This window comes from Leptosomus discolor, chromosome 10 (genome assembly GCF_034619465.1).
Source record: "Leptosomus discolor isolate bLepDis1 chromosome 10, bLepDis1.hap2, whole genome shotgun sequence".
Lineage (NCBI taxonomy): Eukaryota > Metazoa > Chordata > Aves > Leptosomiformes > Leptosomidae > Leptosomus > Leptosomus discolor.
This window is the reverse complement of record NC_141400.1, coordinates 16999215-17016178: the sequence shown is the minus strand read 5'-3', so window position 1 is coordinate 17016178 and position 16964 is coordinate 16999215. Positions and strand designations below refer to the sequence as shown.

General features: G+C 39.4%; 1 protein-coding gene across 1 annotated transcript in view; it reads left to right on the top strand.

Annotated features, from left to right (window-relative positions):
- The window catches only part of SPOCK1 (SPARC (osteonectin), cwcv and kazal like domains proteoglycan 1), a 311125-nt gene that overhangs the window by 279251 nt on the left and 14910 nt on the right, over positions 1 to 16964 (top strand). The window lies entirely within an intron of this gene.

Sequence of the window (16964 nt, the reverse complement as noted above, 5' to 3'; positions counted from 1 at the left end):
CAACTATACTGCAAATCTCGTTCCTCTCTGTGAGTGCTTCTTCCCCTCATAGGCACTCAGGAATGACATAATTAATCTTTCTTGACCTATTGACCTTTACATTTATTTCCTAGAATAGGGATTTACTTACTTTTGAGAATTCCAAGTTACTGTACATGCGTACACCTTCCATCACACTGTATATACGATGTAATGTGTAAAGAATTGATACACACCCTTTTTCCTCTTGCTTCTTTTTAAAAGTGCAAGAGGTTACTGAAAGGGGAAAACAATCATTTCTTGTTGGAAAGCAGGTCAGCTCGGAAACTGAGCAACCAATTTGTAAGCTGTGAGACACTGCCAGATGTAAGGTTCCCCTCCATGACCCCACCAGACACGCTCTGTTCCCTGGTTTTGTGCCCTGACATTAGCTCACATAACGCAGCTCTCCTGTCTGCAGTAAATCCAAAAAAAAAAAAAAAAAAAAGTCAGTTCTTTTTATTGGGCTGTTGCTCACTGGCTCACAAAGGTGAACACAGGCTACCCCAGCGCTGAACTTACTCCCCACTAAGTACTTAATTGCGGTACGTTATGTTGCCTCCACACTTACCGCTGTGTCCGGGTGACTGATTACACATCACCTCCACCTCTGTAGTATCTTTAAGAAATTTTTAGACTAATGCTTTGTGCTGCTACCTTGTGACTGTTCGCTGTAAATACACCAGCGCCCGAGTTCGCATCTCCTGGCTTTTCCCTCCAGCATACCTCTGACGTAGGAAAATATACAGACTTATTTTCATGAAATATGGGATTATTTTTAATTATTTCTGGGATTCTGTTACACAGTAAAAAGGCCTTGTAGGTTGAGTTAGCATTTTCACTTTATAATTTTGACAGTGCAATAGAGTACAATTGAATTCATCAGGTTTTCCTGCATTTCAGTTACAGACATTTTGAGGGTCTCAGTTAAATCATCCTATTTGTTGACTGATTACTAGGGAGGGAATGTATTACTCTGGGTTTAAATTATCTTGCTGAGAACAGATTTTAATATTTCCCTTTTTTTTTATGTTTGGAGTCCTGTGGAAATATTATATCCTATTCAACTATATGTTTTCAAAATGTTTCATATTTTCATCTGTGTTTGATGAAGCATGTCAAATATTCCTCACTTTTTGCCCTTTAGAAATCTGTAGAAATAATTTCTTTTCCTGTACTTTGTCAGATAATTTCTTCAGGAATACAAAGAAGGACTGAGGTTTTGTTTTACTTTTCCAAAAGAAAATCTGAGCATGAACTCTTTCATGGATGAGCTGGGTTTTTTCTTATGATTGTATAGAATTTAGCATGATGGGTCAGTTAGCGGTACCAACTTCTCAACTGCGCAGTGCTGTGACTTAGAAATTTGGCAACGGGTCGCAGCCTCTCGGGGACCAGTCTGGTGGGACAGGCTGCACTCAGAACTGCTTACTTTCTAATTCAGCACAGTGAGGTTTCGTTGCTGCTTTAAAATGGTCTGTAGCAGGATCCCCTCTGTGCCGAGCTCCCCACAAGGCTTCTGGACTTCGGCTCTGGAGCACACAGGGCATCTCCCTGCCAGCTCAGCCCCAGCTCCTCAGTCCTCAGGGACAAGCGAGATTTCAAAACTCTTTCTGTGCCCCTGGCTAGGATGAGGTCTGTGTGCAGGTACTTTGAGTCAGGAGGATGAGCATCTGACATTAGGGTTTGGACTCCTTTCCAGGAGCCATTGAACTAAAATTTGGATGATTTAACACCTGACTTGGGGACAGCAAAGTACTTATCATACTGAAGGTCACATTTGATCACTCTAGTCATGACGGATATGAGAGCAGAAGACAGCTCGGGGGAAATCTTCTTTATTTTTATGAGATACTCTAGGATCCCACCATGCTTGTGGAATATATAGATAAATGTGCTGTGCAGGGAATTTGGTTCTTTTCTCTGTGTCTTGTTTAGTAGAAAATAAAAAGGATCTATATCTACACAATGTGAAGAAATCCAAGGTGTATTCAGCCTGGAGAGCTGCAAACACGGCTTGCTTTGGCACTGGGTGAAACAGGAACAGGAAGGAAAGAGAGAAGGAGAAGTAGTATTTAATCCCCATGGTGTGACACTGCTTAGATGAATACTTCCCAGGCTGGCTATCAAACCATTAACTACTGCGCTCAGTTGTGGTCTGCTGCTACATGTGCGGTTTTGGTTGAACATTCAGTTTTTCTCTGAAGAACTGTTCATGTTTGGATACCAATCAAAATTACATTTTCTGCAACAGGACACTTGTTTTCTTATCTCTTTCTCTACAAGGTGTTGTTTTTCAGTGAAACCAACAGCAAAGGTCAGGATATAAGCAATAACATTAGCTGTGAGTACAAAGAGGGAGCTGGAATAGAAGCTGGAAGCCAGCCATTAACCATGGCAAGCTCTCTTCTGTCTTCTTGCAATGTATCACTTGTTCATAGAAGAGTATTAACATCCTCTGTATATACCCTCTCTATACACACTGCTGGAAATGTGTAATGTTGCTCTTAATAACAGTATTCCATTATTTTCTATCTCAGAGTTGTCAATAAATCATTTATTAAATGAATCAGGCCTTGTGAACTTGTACAGGCAAGATTGATTTCTGCGTGACACTTTACGAAATGAATTAAATCTTAGAAAGAAAAATGTGTGCACAGTGGCAAAGTGTACTTTCACAGAGAGGGTATTTATGATGAATAGAAGGAAGATAGAGTGCACATGCTTCAAAGAACACTTTCTTGTAATGGTGCACAGTACTAATATGATCTGAAGTAAAGATGGTAAGATCAGAAGCTTTCAGTGCAGAATGATTAGCATTTCCTTTGAAAGCATTATTTACTGTAAATTCTTGAGATACTTTTAGAAATACATTGAATTCTTCCACTGTGATTTGCATAAGTCCTTATTTTTTTTTGCTCTCCTCAGTATCCATCAAAATAATTGGGCTTTCAGCAGTGCTTTTTACAGACAGGTGGATATGCATCCAAGGGTGATATTTTTTTCTGTTTACTGCCTGCCTTTACACCTGAAGGAGGCTCTTCTTGCATTATTGCTTGTATGGGGGTAGCTCTGAATCTGCCTGCTATGCAAAAGAGTGAATGTGCGTGTCCTTCACCTGTTGTTACATGCATACTTAAATCCGACCTCCTGTTGCTGCCAGTGAAGGTTTCAGGAAGAAGAAAAGAAAGCAAATTTCCCAGTGACTTCTCTAAGATTTTCTTAACATTGTAAGTGCATTTCTCTTGTGTTTAGTTATTTACAGCTGTAGCAAATGAACAAAACTTTTTCAAAAATGATATTTGTAAAAATACTTGAGAACTTTATGCTTGAAAAAAGTGTAAATTTTCGTTTCTCACACTGGAAGGCTTTGTACTGTTCCTATGTGGGGACAGGATGGAGAAATGCCTGTTACCATAGTGCAACCCCACTGTCTTGACTGCAGCAGCTTAGTTTGAAAATACTGGGTTGACTTCCAAACCCATTTTACAACCAATTAGGCAAGAAAAAGCTATGCAGTGAGCTGAAATCTACACTATTGCAATTTATGTCAGTGTAAATCTGGACTAGTCCACTTGAGCTATATATAATGTAATTCTTTCTATGCATTTTACCTTCACCATGGAACAAAAGAAACACTGTGTTTTGCAGAACAGTCCTGATAAAACAGTAATCTAACTATCAAACTGTGTGAAGTACCAGCAGATCATTCATGCCTGCTTTCTTCCACGTAGTTTAGCCAAGTTTAAAGCAAATACTTTCACTTACAAATAAAGTCGATGTTTAAATAGTTGTGTTTGAACCACTGAAGTATATCAGCAGATTTTTTTTTTCTCAGAGCCTTGGTTGGCTTGTGTTGTGTTTGGTTGTTGAAACACACGTCAGCATTTCTGCTGAAAGGGAATACCTAATGCAAGTCTGTGTGACTGTAGGTAACTGTTGGTCTGATGGCTTGGACTGTAGTTTACAGCCCTGAGACAGGAGAGACACCCTGAAACCTCCTTCAGAAGTCTATAACATGTTACCCTAGTTTTCACTTCTTCCCTCCCTCCTTCCCCACAGAAGTGAGCCAACCTCCATCATCACTGGCAAGTCAACATCTTCTCCCCAAACTCCTGCAAAGCATTTTGCTCTCACACCTATTTTTTGGGGAAAATTTTTAATTTGGTATGTCTCTTGATATGACTGCTTTTCTAGGTAAACACCAAAAAGTACCCCTTGAAACTCTGTTACTATAAATGTTTATATTAACACTCCAATACATATTTGTACAGATCTTTTGATTATTGGTCATCATCTTCTGGCTAGAAACCAGGAATAAAATTGCTTTTGCTTCCCAAGATAAAAAGCATCCCTTGGTGCCCAAGCCGTTTGTAAATACACGCTGAAAACAAGGACTTGATAGCACCAGCAGTGCAGCACTGCCTCTGTTAGCCAGAAGGAAATGATAAACGAAGAAAGCAGTCTGTGTTATTTAGTACAGGACATAATTGTTGTGTTTTATTTGGCAGTTTTCAGAAACAAAATGAGTAGTTTGGTATCGCTGTTAAAATGTTGATTCCAGTTAGTGGCCCCAGCCCCCACAGATTACTCTGCAAAACACTGTTCCATTAATGCCCATTACAAGTGCTGGGTACCTGCTCAAGTGTTTCTTTTCCAGATGAAAGATTATCTCTAGAATCAAGGGAAACATTAAAGCTTCCTCAAATCAAATTGTTCAGAATAGTCTGAATTGGTCTAATAGCTAACTTTATCCAGCTTCACATATAGGTTTTGCCGTTAATTAGTATTGCTCATACATAGTTTTACTCATTTGGATTTACTCATCCAGATTTAACATTGACACTTTAAGCCATTCCACAGATTACATTTTAAACAAGAGTTGATTATCAAGTTTACTGAATCCTTTGGGCACCAGATTTATCAACCAAACTACAATCCTCTATTAGCCGCACAAAAATCGAACCACCCAATTCTGCCATCGGCTACCCCGTGGCCACATTGGCTAGCAGAAGATTTGACATTTGGGACACTATCGTCCTGAAGGATGATTGTGGGTGTAGTGTCTGACTCTTTCCATTAGAGAAGTAGAATTACACTGACTAAGTGTGTAGATTTGTGGATACCAGCTATGATCAGTCATAGCACACATAGTAGGAAATTCTTTTTGATCCTTTGCAATGAGACGCATGCAAAACATCCTGCCGGTTATTAGCTTACAATAAAATAATGGGACTTTGTTCCTTTAGTGTAATGATTGTTTTTTCTGAAAATGACGGGGATAGCAAATATTGTACTAAAGGTCTGTAAGCCTACGGATATTTTAATGTCCAAGAACTTGTGATGAAATGGGAAAGTACATTCCAGCACTGTAGTGAATTAAAAATAATAATAGTTGAAAGGGCCAGAGTATGAAAAGATATCCTTGCATTTTAAGGAGTATCAAAGGAATAATGAAATCTACAATGCACAAGGCTACTTTTGGAGGGAGACTGAATAATCTGTTCAAAAAGTCTTCCAGTGTGCTGCACCTGGAGAAGTCAGACTCATCTTTCAGTTGCACCCAAGTCAATTCAGAACCTTGGAAAAACAGAATCGGGCCCATAGTCTAATTTTAATAATATGATCTAAATGTGCTGAAATGTGGGTTGATAAATGAAAAAAAATCTAGGCAAAATACTGGTTTAACTAAAGGATGAATTCCTGTAGATCCCTCTGCACAGCGTGAGAGAAACCTGTCAGAAGCATGGCCTCGGTGTTCCCAAGTAAAAAAAGCTGCCACTGGGAAGCTGCTGATGTTTGCACAATGTAAAATTTTATGTGGCGCTCCAGATGCTTGGTTCTATGGGATACCTTGCTGGAACTTTTACAGAATTTTTTCATTGCGATCACTTTGAGAGCATTGATCCATGGCCGCTCTGATGAAATAATTACTCTGAAGAACGCTTGCGAGGGCTGAGAGGCAGTGGCTCTGAAAGAACCGCACTAGGTCGACATTCAAACGAGTGCCATTGGCCCCCTCCCAGAACATTGCTCTTTCCTTGCCTGTTCTTTCAGCAGGTGCAGTTCCAGCTATTTAGGTTTTTAGCAGAATGACTCAAGTTTAAATTGGATTCAGATTGTTTTCCCTTTGGCTTAAGCCATCAGCAAGTAAGCATCTAGGCCTGGGAAAGGGGGTCTGCTTCCCAGCCAGCCTGTTCTCCTTTTCTTTGCCTTTTTGCTCACGGACTTGTCTGTACTTAGGGGAGATGATAATAATTGCTTCTATGAAGGCTTACAACTACCCTACAATACACCCTGTCAGCCTGGGCGCTTTCAAAGCTGTCTCAGCCACAGCTCCAAATCTGTCATTTAAAATAAATAAATAAATAAATTCTTGCACACAAGCCATTTTTATCCTTTTCAGAATTGCTCAGCTTATGGTTTTCATAATGCCATAATGCCACAGAATGGTTTTGATCTTACTTGCTGCTTTTTTTTTTTTGATGTTAAATATTTTAATAGTGCAAATATTTTTTAAAAATCAGGACATTTTCAGTAAATCGTATCCTTGAATACACAAAACTCAATCCTCCTTCTAAAAGACTTAAAAAATACACAAATGTACATGAAAGGCTGAGAAAATAATTGACATTTCTATAAGTGATTCTTCAAAATACGCATTAGTAGGAGATTTTTGCAACTCCATTCCATACTTTTTGAAGTTATTGATTCCCACAGCATCTAACTGGCCAGGTGCTCGTTAGTATGTTCGTCTCATACTTTTCTTTATACTGTTAAATGAAGTTTTGTAGGTATAGGAAGTACATGTCACAGTAGGCAAACAACAGACAGTGGGGGGGTTTAAGCCTTTTTTGATCTACAGCCTTCCCTGACACAGCTCAGCTTAGCTGTCCTCTTTTTAACCCCGGAGAAGTTTGCTTTGTGCTTTAGCAGCCCCCCAGCTCTTCTCTCCAGAAGCAGAACCCATAACAGCTGAAACATGAGTGACTCTCAGCCAAAAAAAAAAACCTAAGCTTGTTAAAAATTCAGCCACTCCACCACTTTGCCAGTGTAAATCCAAGGAAGTTCCTATCACTAGTTTTGTAAGGGAAGAAGTTCTTCCTCATTTCACATCTGGTGAAGGTCCCATCGTTCAAGGAGTTTCCACAGTCTCTGTTGCTCACACCACAGGAGACAGTTGTGTAATCAGAAGCCAAACCCCTGCTTGTGATGCACCTCCTTTGCCTTCAGAGTCACCTACAGTGAGAAGTATATTTCGAAATGCCTTTGTTAGTGTGATGCATTTGAGCATCTGGGAACCAACCCAGACAAGAGTTTGCTGATGTACCCATTGCCGTTCACTCCTGTGAAGCTAATGACACTTCACAGGTGTAACACTGGTTCCAATAAAATCCTAATCAAGATCTTAAATCCATTCAAAATTGATTCTCAAAGTACTTTGCATTTCCTCACCAAAATTACTTCTTCACTTGATTGTTTCATATTGCCCTGAATACCGCATTACTATGCTGTGTTCCCTGGTGGGATTTATCCATTTCTTGATTTTGCAAGGTGTGGTAGGCAGAGATAGTTCTGATTTCCTTCCAGGAGATCTTTGCAATCCACTGGGGAGCTATGTTGTCTCATTTGCACTTTCTTATTGAATTTCAATCAGTTTTCCCAACAATTTGCTGGAAGAATTCCTGTGAGATGTCTTCAAATGCTCCTGGCTCCATGCTGTCCAACAACTCCTCATTTTCTCTTCTAGGGTTGTCTGTGTTTTCTCATTTAGGAATAATTCACCACATGACAACATTTTACATTAATGAAGCCCTGGTGGTATCAGATGTGATAATATTCAGTAGGGAACACAGAAAATAAGTACAGGGCTATGCACGGTGTAAAATAAAAATCAGCTGATGTGCAAAAAAGTTAATGAGGGGGAAAAATAGTTTCTGGTAGCATATGCTGACTCACAAGTATCTCTCTCTCTCTCTCTCCTGCTCAAGCATGGGCAAATTGGATTTATCTATCACTTTTCAAGGGTCCCTGAGGAAGTGAATAAAGATGGCGGACTCCGGTAAAAATGAAGTGAATCTACTCAATTGCTTCTACCTTTTTTATGTATGATAGAGTACCAGTTCCTGCCAAAAAAGAGTCTTTCTAATAAATTCCTGGGTCCCTCTTGCAGCTTTTACGCAGTAACCTAAATCACAGCAGGGACTCTGAGAAGGATGTGGGGTAGTTTTCTTCCTATGGGACAGCAGATCAGTCATTGAGCTCACTGGCCCTCTTGGAAATGCTGTGTGATAGATACTCAGAGGCTGCATAACAAGAGTGCTGCATTTCTGTACAATGTTCTGCACTTGGTTTCTTCAGGTAGCAGCAGTGATCATAACTGTAAAGGTGGATAGCACAAACTTTACTGCCAGAATACTGATCTACCAGTCCAGCACACACATCATGCTAGGCTAAAAATTATACCTCTTCTTATTAAAACAAACAAAAAACCCCAGTAACTCTCTGGGAGCTCATGAATTTTAGATATGAACAAACTTACAGAGATGGAGTAGTGTCAGAAGAAAAGAACTCTGTGAAAGAAGTAGATTTATCCTATGAACCACTCAAAAATTCATGCATTTTAAAAGAATGGCATCGAATAATAATGAATATCCCTGTTTACTATGACACTTTACAAAAATTATCTACTGCCATTGGGTTATTTTCCTAATTCGGCTTAGAACCATCTGTGATTGCACAAGGAACTGTAAAAATTACAAGTGTCTTGCATTTCATTTCATATATAGCCATATTTTCAACTTATTTTTTTGAGAAGCGTTGCATGTGCTTATGCTCTAACGTAGACATTCTGTGAAATCATGTTATGTTTTTACTTTTTTCTCTATATATAATCTTTCAATTTATATTCTTGGCTGTTGCTTTCCCGCTCTGATTGAACATGAATAGATCTGCCCATTTCTTCTCAAACACTGTCAAATTACTAATCTTACTACCTGAGTTTTGCTCTTTCAAGCTCAAGGCCATTTTCATTATGGAAGCTAGCAGCTGCCCTTATCATCAACAGCTCAAGTTATTTCCAACTATTGTAATTCAGAACATTTTTACTGAAGATCAGAATCTAAAATTTCTCCCTGTTCAGCTCTAGAAAGTGGAGCAAAACAACCTCCTGGATGTGGAAAAGTTCAGCAGGTTGTCTTAACACTTTCAGCTGTGGCTTTGGAAGGTCTGTAGGAAGCAATTCCATCTAAAAGTCAAATGTTCACACTATGGTAGCCTATCCTGTTTGCCTAAAAATAACCGTCCCTCAATTCCCTCATGTTAACCCCAGTGAGTTTTGTTTCTACTCTTCATTATTCTTTCATCTTGGCTTATTTATTATTTCAAATGCCTAAGAGTACAATATCTGCTAAGGTGTTAGCAGCAAAGTCAAGTATCTGTGAAAACCTCCCATGGACTGTGAGCTGTGGGTCTGCTTAACACTGCTTTCTAAGAACTCAGCCCTTTTGCAAAGACTGGCCAATGCTTGACGAGCCACGACTGCGGTTAACTGGAGCGCCTTCTCCAACACGCAGCGCAGAAGATGCTGGGTGCATGTAAGTGTCTGCCGAGTCAAGGACATCCGTTCAGAGTAGACTCTGTAAAAAAAAGAGAGGAAGAAGGGAAGGAAGGGAGGCAAGAGGGGAGATGACTGCTCTACTAAGACTTTTTTCATCCAGAGCACAGCATGAACTTCTGGAAAAGTCCATTTAGTTAGACATTTTATTTGCTCAGCTTTAGTTTTCAGTTGATATAACTCTGTCTATTCCTTCTTTCAGGTGATATGACAGAATTTGAATAAGAACATTAGGGTGAGCTGGCAAATTAATTTTGGGACGCTAAGAACCATGCAGGAGAGAACATTTTAATTAGTACCCAACATGGCCAAAATGTCATGAGGGATATTACTCCCCCAAGCCTTCCTGCCTCGTTCCGGCAGACCCCCAGCATCGTTACAGTTTGGGTTTATTTAAAATAAGCCTCCAGGCTTCTTAAGCACCTAGCGAAAATGAACTTTCCAGGGTTTTCACAATTAATGCAAGCACAAAAGGAACTTGCATTAAGAACTACAAGAGCAGATGTACACTTTGCCTACAGCTTTAGAGAGTGAGCTTTGTAGCTCTCAATCTTTGTTTGTACAGTTCTACCTGAGCTTTGTGTCCTAAATGTACAATTTCAAGGAAGCTTCAGATGAAAGCTTATTTCGTCTTCCCAATAACTCAGCTGCTCCTGTAATCGTCGCAAAGTCTGAACTGCGGGATCTTGGCATCTGCTGCTGTATTTATAAGACAAGGCAAAACAAGAAGGATCAGAGTTCGTTATCAGTGTGGGTGTCAACCCTGTGGGAGAATAGCCAGTGAATGCCAAAAATGCAGTACGACAAATACACCTACGTAAAACTTTGTGGTGAAATGTTGGTGACTATAGGAGGGATTTTAAATGAAAGGTGTTCATTTATTGAACCAGCAAGGCGTGTTTGGAATGCAACACCTTTCCTTACAGTAATAGCAAACAATCCATTCCTTTCTACTTCATAAAATTGTTGGCATGATACTTCATTTTTTATTGTTATGAGAAGTTGCCTGAGGCCTCAACGAAAAGAGCAAATTAGAACATTGCCCTTTCCAGCCAAGAACGGTGAAATATCTGTGAAGGTAGTTATTGCCACAATTGCATCACTGAAATATCACAGATTCACAGATAAAACACTTGGAGTCATCTACAAGCCACATGGGGGGGGGGGGGGGGGGGTGTGTTTATATGCATGTGTGCGTAGTTGCATTTGAAGTGCACGGTTAGCACAGCACTGAATTTATCTTGATGTTTCCTTCCAAAGCAGCTCCTGCAGCAGCAGTTTTTAGAGTGCACTTTGTCTTTTGCATGTCTGGGAGCAGACACCCTCCCTGAAGCCTGAAACCTGACACAATTTTTTTTGCTTCAGTTTTAAAGCCTATTGTGATAATCCACACACATATAGAAACAATTATAGCACGGTGAAGTAAGTTCTTGACTTATCTACAAGAGAGAAAGTGTAGTGACGTTTGTCAGAGGAAGCTTCATTAAAATTGCCACATTTTCTTTTTATACAAAGAATAATATAAAAATTAGTACTGAGTACAAAAGATGAGAATTATCTCTTGTCAGCTTCCATGCTACGATAAATTTATGTCAAACCTTTTTAAGTCGGGTTATTACAGTGGTTTTAAATATGTGATTTGCCATATAACTTTGTCATGTTAGTCTTCAAAAATACAAAAATGAGGGTTTTTTTCCTTCTGAATTGTTGAAACTATGCCTGTCCTATTTCTAACTGGAGGAATATAATATCACTATGGGGCAATGTCATGTAGGTTTGTGCTTTTGTCAAATTTTGTCACATTTTATCAAAACTAAATGGACTTGTCCTCCAGGCTCACAGGACAAATGACTGAACTGCTTTTAACAACTGATATGTCTTACATATGTCTCTAAATTTAGCTGATTTTCTGCTTGTGAGCCAAGCAGCAAGCAGGGCTAGTTTCCATGAGCGCATCCACGCCCTCTTGCTGCTCAAAGTCTGCAGTTTCAGACTATGGATTGAGATGGGCTCTCTGGCAATGTTTGCCGTTTCTTATTCACATTATGTAGTGGTCACCTTGATCGCAACACATTGGTGTTCGCAACACATGGACATTCTACTCCATGGCAGGACATCTGCATCTTTTTAACCAGGTGACTCAAAATTAGTGACATGTTTCTAAGCTGAATTCTGTCATGGCCATTGGAAAGGGGACTAACCTCAGTGGCTAAATATGCATTTTTAAAGCATTTTGGTTTAGTTCTTTCTCTAATATCTCTGTATTTGCAGTTCCCTTTGCTCTACAGTACCAAAACAGTTGAAACTAGCTCAGCTCTCAGGGAATGTTCACATGCTCCTCTTTCACATTCAGGGAACAGGGAATTTGCTTCTCAGTCTCTACCTAAGAGACTGTTTAGTATTGTATTAAAACATGAACCCAAACCAACCACTCTCTACACATGTAGTTGGTAGCAATGTAGTCCTGTTTGTAAGAACGGTGATTATAATAACAACAGATACATGCTAGAAAGATGACTGATAGCAGAAAAGTCAGATGATATAAAACAGGTTACAAACATTCTGTGAACCTGGTTGCATAGCTTGCTCATGGTCAAATACAGTGTAATGTATCGGTGTACTTTTTTTCTGGACAGTATGGGCTCCTTGCCTGTCACATAGTACCAGAACATTATGTCAGCAAGTAAGACATTAAAGCAGTAATGCAGTAATGTACTTCCCTAGTACTAAGTTTTGTTAACTGTAGTATGAGTTATAAGGCTTGTTTTGTTAGTGGCTTGAGGTTTTACAGTATTGTTTTGCTAGGCTGGAGTAAAAATGGGATGTGAGAGAATATTCAGTATTGATTTAATCTTATGCTTCTACAGGTAAGCTCAGTTTTACTGTTGATATCTGGTACTAAGCACTTTTGAAAGTCCCTCCCTGAAAGAGTGAAGTTAATTTTCACCACCAATATATCTGTAAAGCCGAAAAAGTCCTTAATGGAAGCACACCTATAGAAACCTGAGCCTTAATAGCATGCTAATGGCTTTCCATTAGGTTAGATTAATGTTTTCTGCTTGGTGAAAATAAGTATTTAGCAACAGTGCTTTCAGTTTGTTAGGAATAAATAACTGCTGGACCAATTGCTTCACCCTTGGGAATAAATCTGCACTTTCAGTGCTTGCTGTTAAATCCCTTCTGCAGGATGATTCTTAACATCTGCAGATTCAGATCTGAGGATGTTGGCTGGATCCAGCAGTCAGTCGATCTTCCTCCTGCATTTGCATTGCTGTGACTCAAAGAGGTGACAGATTCTGCCACTGCTCGTGGTCCCACTGCCACGTGGGATGCCGAGCACTGTGCACCTTGATCAAGTTGACGAGCTGGATGTTAGCCAACCTGCCTCAGCATCCCTGTTTGTACCAGCAGCTATACTGACCTGCTGCACGCAGGGAAGTCGTGGGCTATGAACGGATGTCATTGAAGCGCATCAGCAGTGAAGGATCCAGCAATTAATGTTACGTGGGGACCTGGTATCAGAGGGCTGCTAAGGCAGAACTTCTGTGACGTCGATAGAGTAACAAGGATAAAGTCTTGTTTTTTCCCTTTTTAAAAGGTGTAGTAAATGAATTGAAGCCAGATTCTCTTCTCTTGAAGAAAATACACACAGAAGCGAAGATGCATATTTGCATGTGTTTGCACTTGTGTCTTTTTCACAGTACTAGAGTTTTAAATGGTTGTTGACAGTTGACTGGACAGATTTCAGTTGCTAGAGAGGGGCTGTGGAGAGATTCCTCTCTTGGTGTTTCTCTTCATCCCAGATTTTTTAATCAGTGCTTCAAGTCAGGTTAATATCCATATTGTTTGCAACCTAGGTATTCTATCCTTATAGATACTCAAGTAGCAAGAGACCCATTATCACATCTATTCCTCATACAGCCCGATACTTCTCATCTGAGAAATGTTACTTGAAGCTTCTATCAATAGTAAAGAGGTACATTTGCACTGTATTCTCATGAAGAGGGTTCTTAAAAATGCTTCATAACTTATACTAATGCAAATTTATATGTGAGGATCTTAGATCAGGGGCTGCTCAGAGCTATGCTTCCTAATTGTTTGATAGGTAACTAACGGGCTCTATCGCTAGAAATAAATCAGGAAGTGCTCTGGTTCCTGGATACCCAGCTGGAGGCTGGGCTTGACTTTGTGTGTGTTAAACTCATCCCCTCTGGATGTCAATCCACTTTGAAGTGTCTAAAATAGTGTGTCCCAAAACGAACAAATACAGAATTATTAGAGACTTCTGAAAATGTTCAAATAAAATAAAATAGAATGCAGTTCCATTAGGCAGAATCTTTTTAACAATGCATGGTAGCACTAAAATAAAATTTAATACAAAAAAATGTAAAATAATACTTCCTCTATTTTAATGTGCAGGAGAGGGTAAGATTGATGGCATGAAATACTTGAATAGAAATTTAACTGAACTTTGCATTAAATTTTTGAAGTTTCATGAAGAAATTTATTATTCACTACATATTACCAGCACAATTCGTTTCTGTTTTACTCATGGAACAGTAGCTATTCTTGTGAGGAAAGGCTGCAGTCCTGAGAGAACCTCAACATAATATCCACTGTTGAATCATCCTTAAACAACGTACTTAAGGAATATCTCAGTTATTCACAAAACTCCAGAATGCAGAAAACTCTGGTTCTGGGCTTACTGTCAAGTCGTGCCTCAGACCGAATTCCAAAGCAAATCTGCAGGGTTTGTGGCATTTTGCAGACTTGTTGGTGAAAACAAGAGAAAGCATCATCCAGGGTCCACTGCCCTTGGAGTGAGTGAATGAGGCAGTCTTTGAGGAAGCTATGGCATAGAAGAAGCTGAAAGCCTGTTCTTGCACATTCAGAATCAAGAGAAATATTGTTAGGGAATGACAGGAGGATTCAGGGGTCCTGTGTCTGTCTGAGCAGCTGTAGGGTATAACCCACATGTAGGTAGGTCGTGGATTGCAGCACTTGGGTAATGGCAGAAAATTCTTGTAAGTAGGAATGTACATGGTAAAAGCTGGTTCTCAACGTGGTTCGCATTACAGACAAGCAAAAAAAAAAAAAAACCAAACATGTTATGAATGGAATTTTACAGTTCCTGACATGTTTGATTGGCTGGACTATACGGGGGAATAATTTCAAATCTGATTTACCATTAGTTAATCTACTTCTGTTCCACCTACACTGTGCATTCAATCCTGTTTTCTATTGCAATATAAAAGCATGGATTCAAATTACCTTGGTCGATGCAGTTTAAACCAAATGACTACTTTGCAAAATTTATTTTAGAGACATTATTTTTTCACTGGGGAGGCCATTCTGCACGTACTGAGGCCAGGAGAGGAGGTGAACTTGCTCCAAGCTCCTGCCTGGCACTCTGCACTGGCAGGATGGCGTCACGAGTTTGAGAGAAAATATAGTATGCCTCAGAGCATCTGACTTACCTGAGGTTTCTGTGGTGTCTAGAGTTGTCTTTGTATTTGGAAGTACACAAATCTGAACATGGAAAATGGCCCTAGAGGGTATTTTCTGTAATATTACTTTTTTTCCCTGTGACTTGTTGACTCTGTGAAGCTCAGTATGCCTGTGCAGAAGGCATGATGAGGGTGTCAGGAAGGCACAGCAATGGGCGTTTGTAGTCCGGAGATCCAGCCTTGGCTTCCTAAAGATGTCGTGTGCCAGAGTTAATATTTAATAAGTATCAAATTTGCACAATTTCTCATTTCTTGGAGAACTGAATCCTCTTTTTTCACCTGCTTGATACAGTCAGTAGCCAAAGCTCTGTTTATATGTGCAGTTTTGAGTGGAGATACATTTGTGAAATACTCTGAACATATGGATAACCTGTCACGTATGAGGTATTGGCTAAACAACACTTACTTGTTATGCACTGTATTTCTCTTTTTTTCCTTTGCAAAACTGACTTTGAAAGGACAAAACAGCTACTTGGCAGAAGGAAAAAAAGATACTGCCTGCTTTTAATTCTGAAAGATGGTATGATTATCGGTACGCTCCTCAGAAAGTATTTGTGAAGGCAGGTTATTGAAACGGCAGCTATGATGGTGTTTCATGTTACTGTAGATGCCTAATAATATTTTGGCAAAAATTATGTCCAATGAAAATCAGCCGACGACAATTCAACGGGGGTTGCAGGAACAGCTTCTCCCACCCCATATAAGAGAAGTATCTCCGTCACTTCTGACATATATTTAGGTGCTCAACTTCTGTTGAAGTCAGTGCATGATGGAAATTTCTTTATCTTTACGGATCTAAATTCACAAAATAACAACTCATTTGTGCCAGTCTAGAACTAGTTCATTCCTGAATATTTATGACCTATAAAATCGGTTTTCTTCCTATCCCTCACTCCTTCAGGCAACACCTCCTGTTGGGGGCTTGTTACAGGCAGAATGATGGAATTTGTTCTGCTATTGCTTCTGTTGTGGTTTTTCTCTGATAAAAGACTTTGTTTGTGAGTAACAGCCAAGGAACAACAGCAGCGTGAGATGTTACTTATAGAAAAGGCGGCATGGTGGGCCCAAAAGTCCTATCGCTGTATGATTTTTGCCTTAACTTGCAAAAGTAAGATAGTTTACAATGAGTAAAATTTAACGTTAATTTAAGTGAGAAAATAAAGTGATGCACTTTTTCAATGATGTAGGCCACTTTACAGTTAATACTGCATTGTCTCCCATTTATTTTACATTAATTGTTTGTTTTCTCTTTAAGACCTAGATTTTTCTTACCTGGACTCAGCCTTAGTGGGATAGTGATTTTTGTATTTTTATCTTTAATAGGGAAATCTATCAAACTCTTTCAGCATTACAGAAAAATGGGAAAATCTTTCTGTTTCTCCCCACCCTCCCCACTCCTAATTGCTTTAAAAATTTCCACTTAGGAAAAACTATAATGTCCTATTTTAAACTTCAGAGTTATTTCTGACCCAAAAACACCCCTGTGAGAACAAACAAACACTCACCACAGCCATGAAGTATCAGCAAGTTCATTGCAGTCGTTGGAGCAGTGAGTTTAACTTGGGAAGACAAGCTGTGGGACTCAATTGTTCTTCAATAAGGTGGAAGGAGGAATATTATAACGTGCAGTGAATTGGAGAGGACATATTGTGGCTTGCCCTGTGAAGGATGTCTGCCTCTACGGCATAAAATCTTGCTCCATATTCCAAGAAATGTCATTTAAAATGTAGAATGAGTGCAGAGAAGGAATAATAAAATTGTCTGAGCATGTGAATTTTAAGCACTAAACAGGATACAGAAAGAAGAATATTTTTTCTGACAGA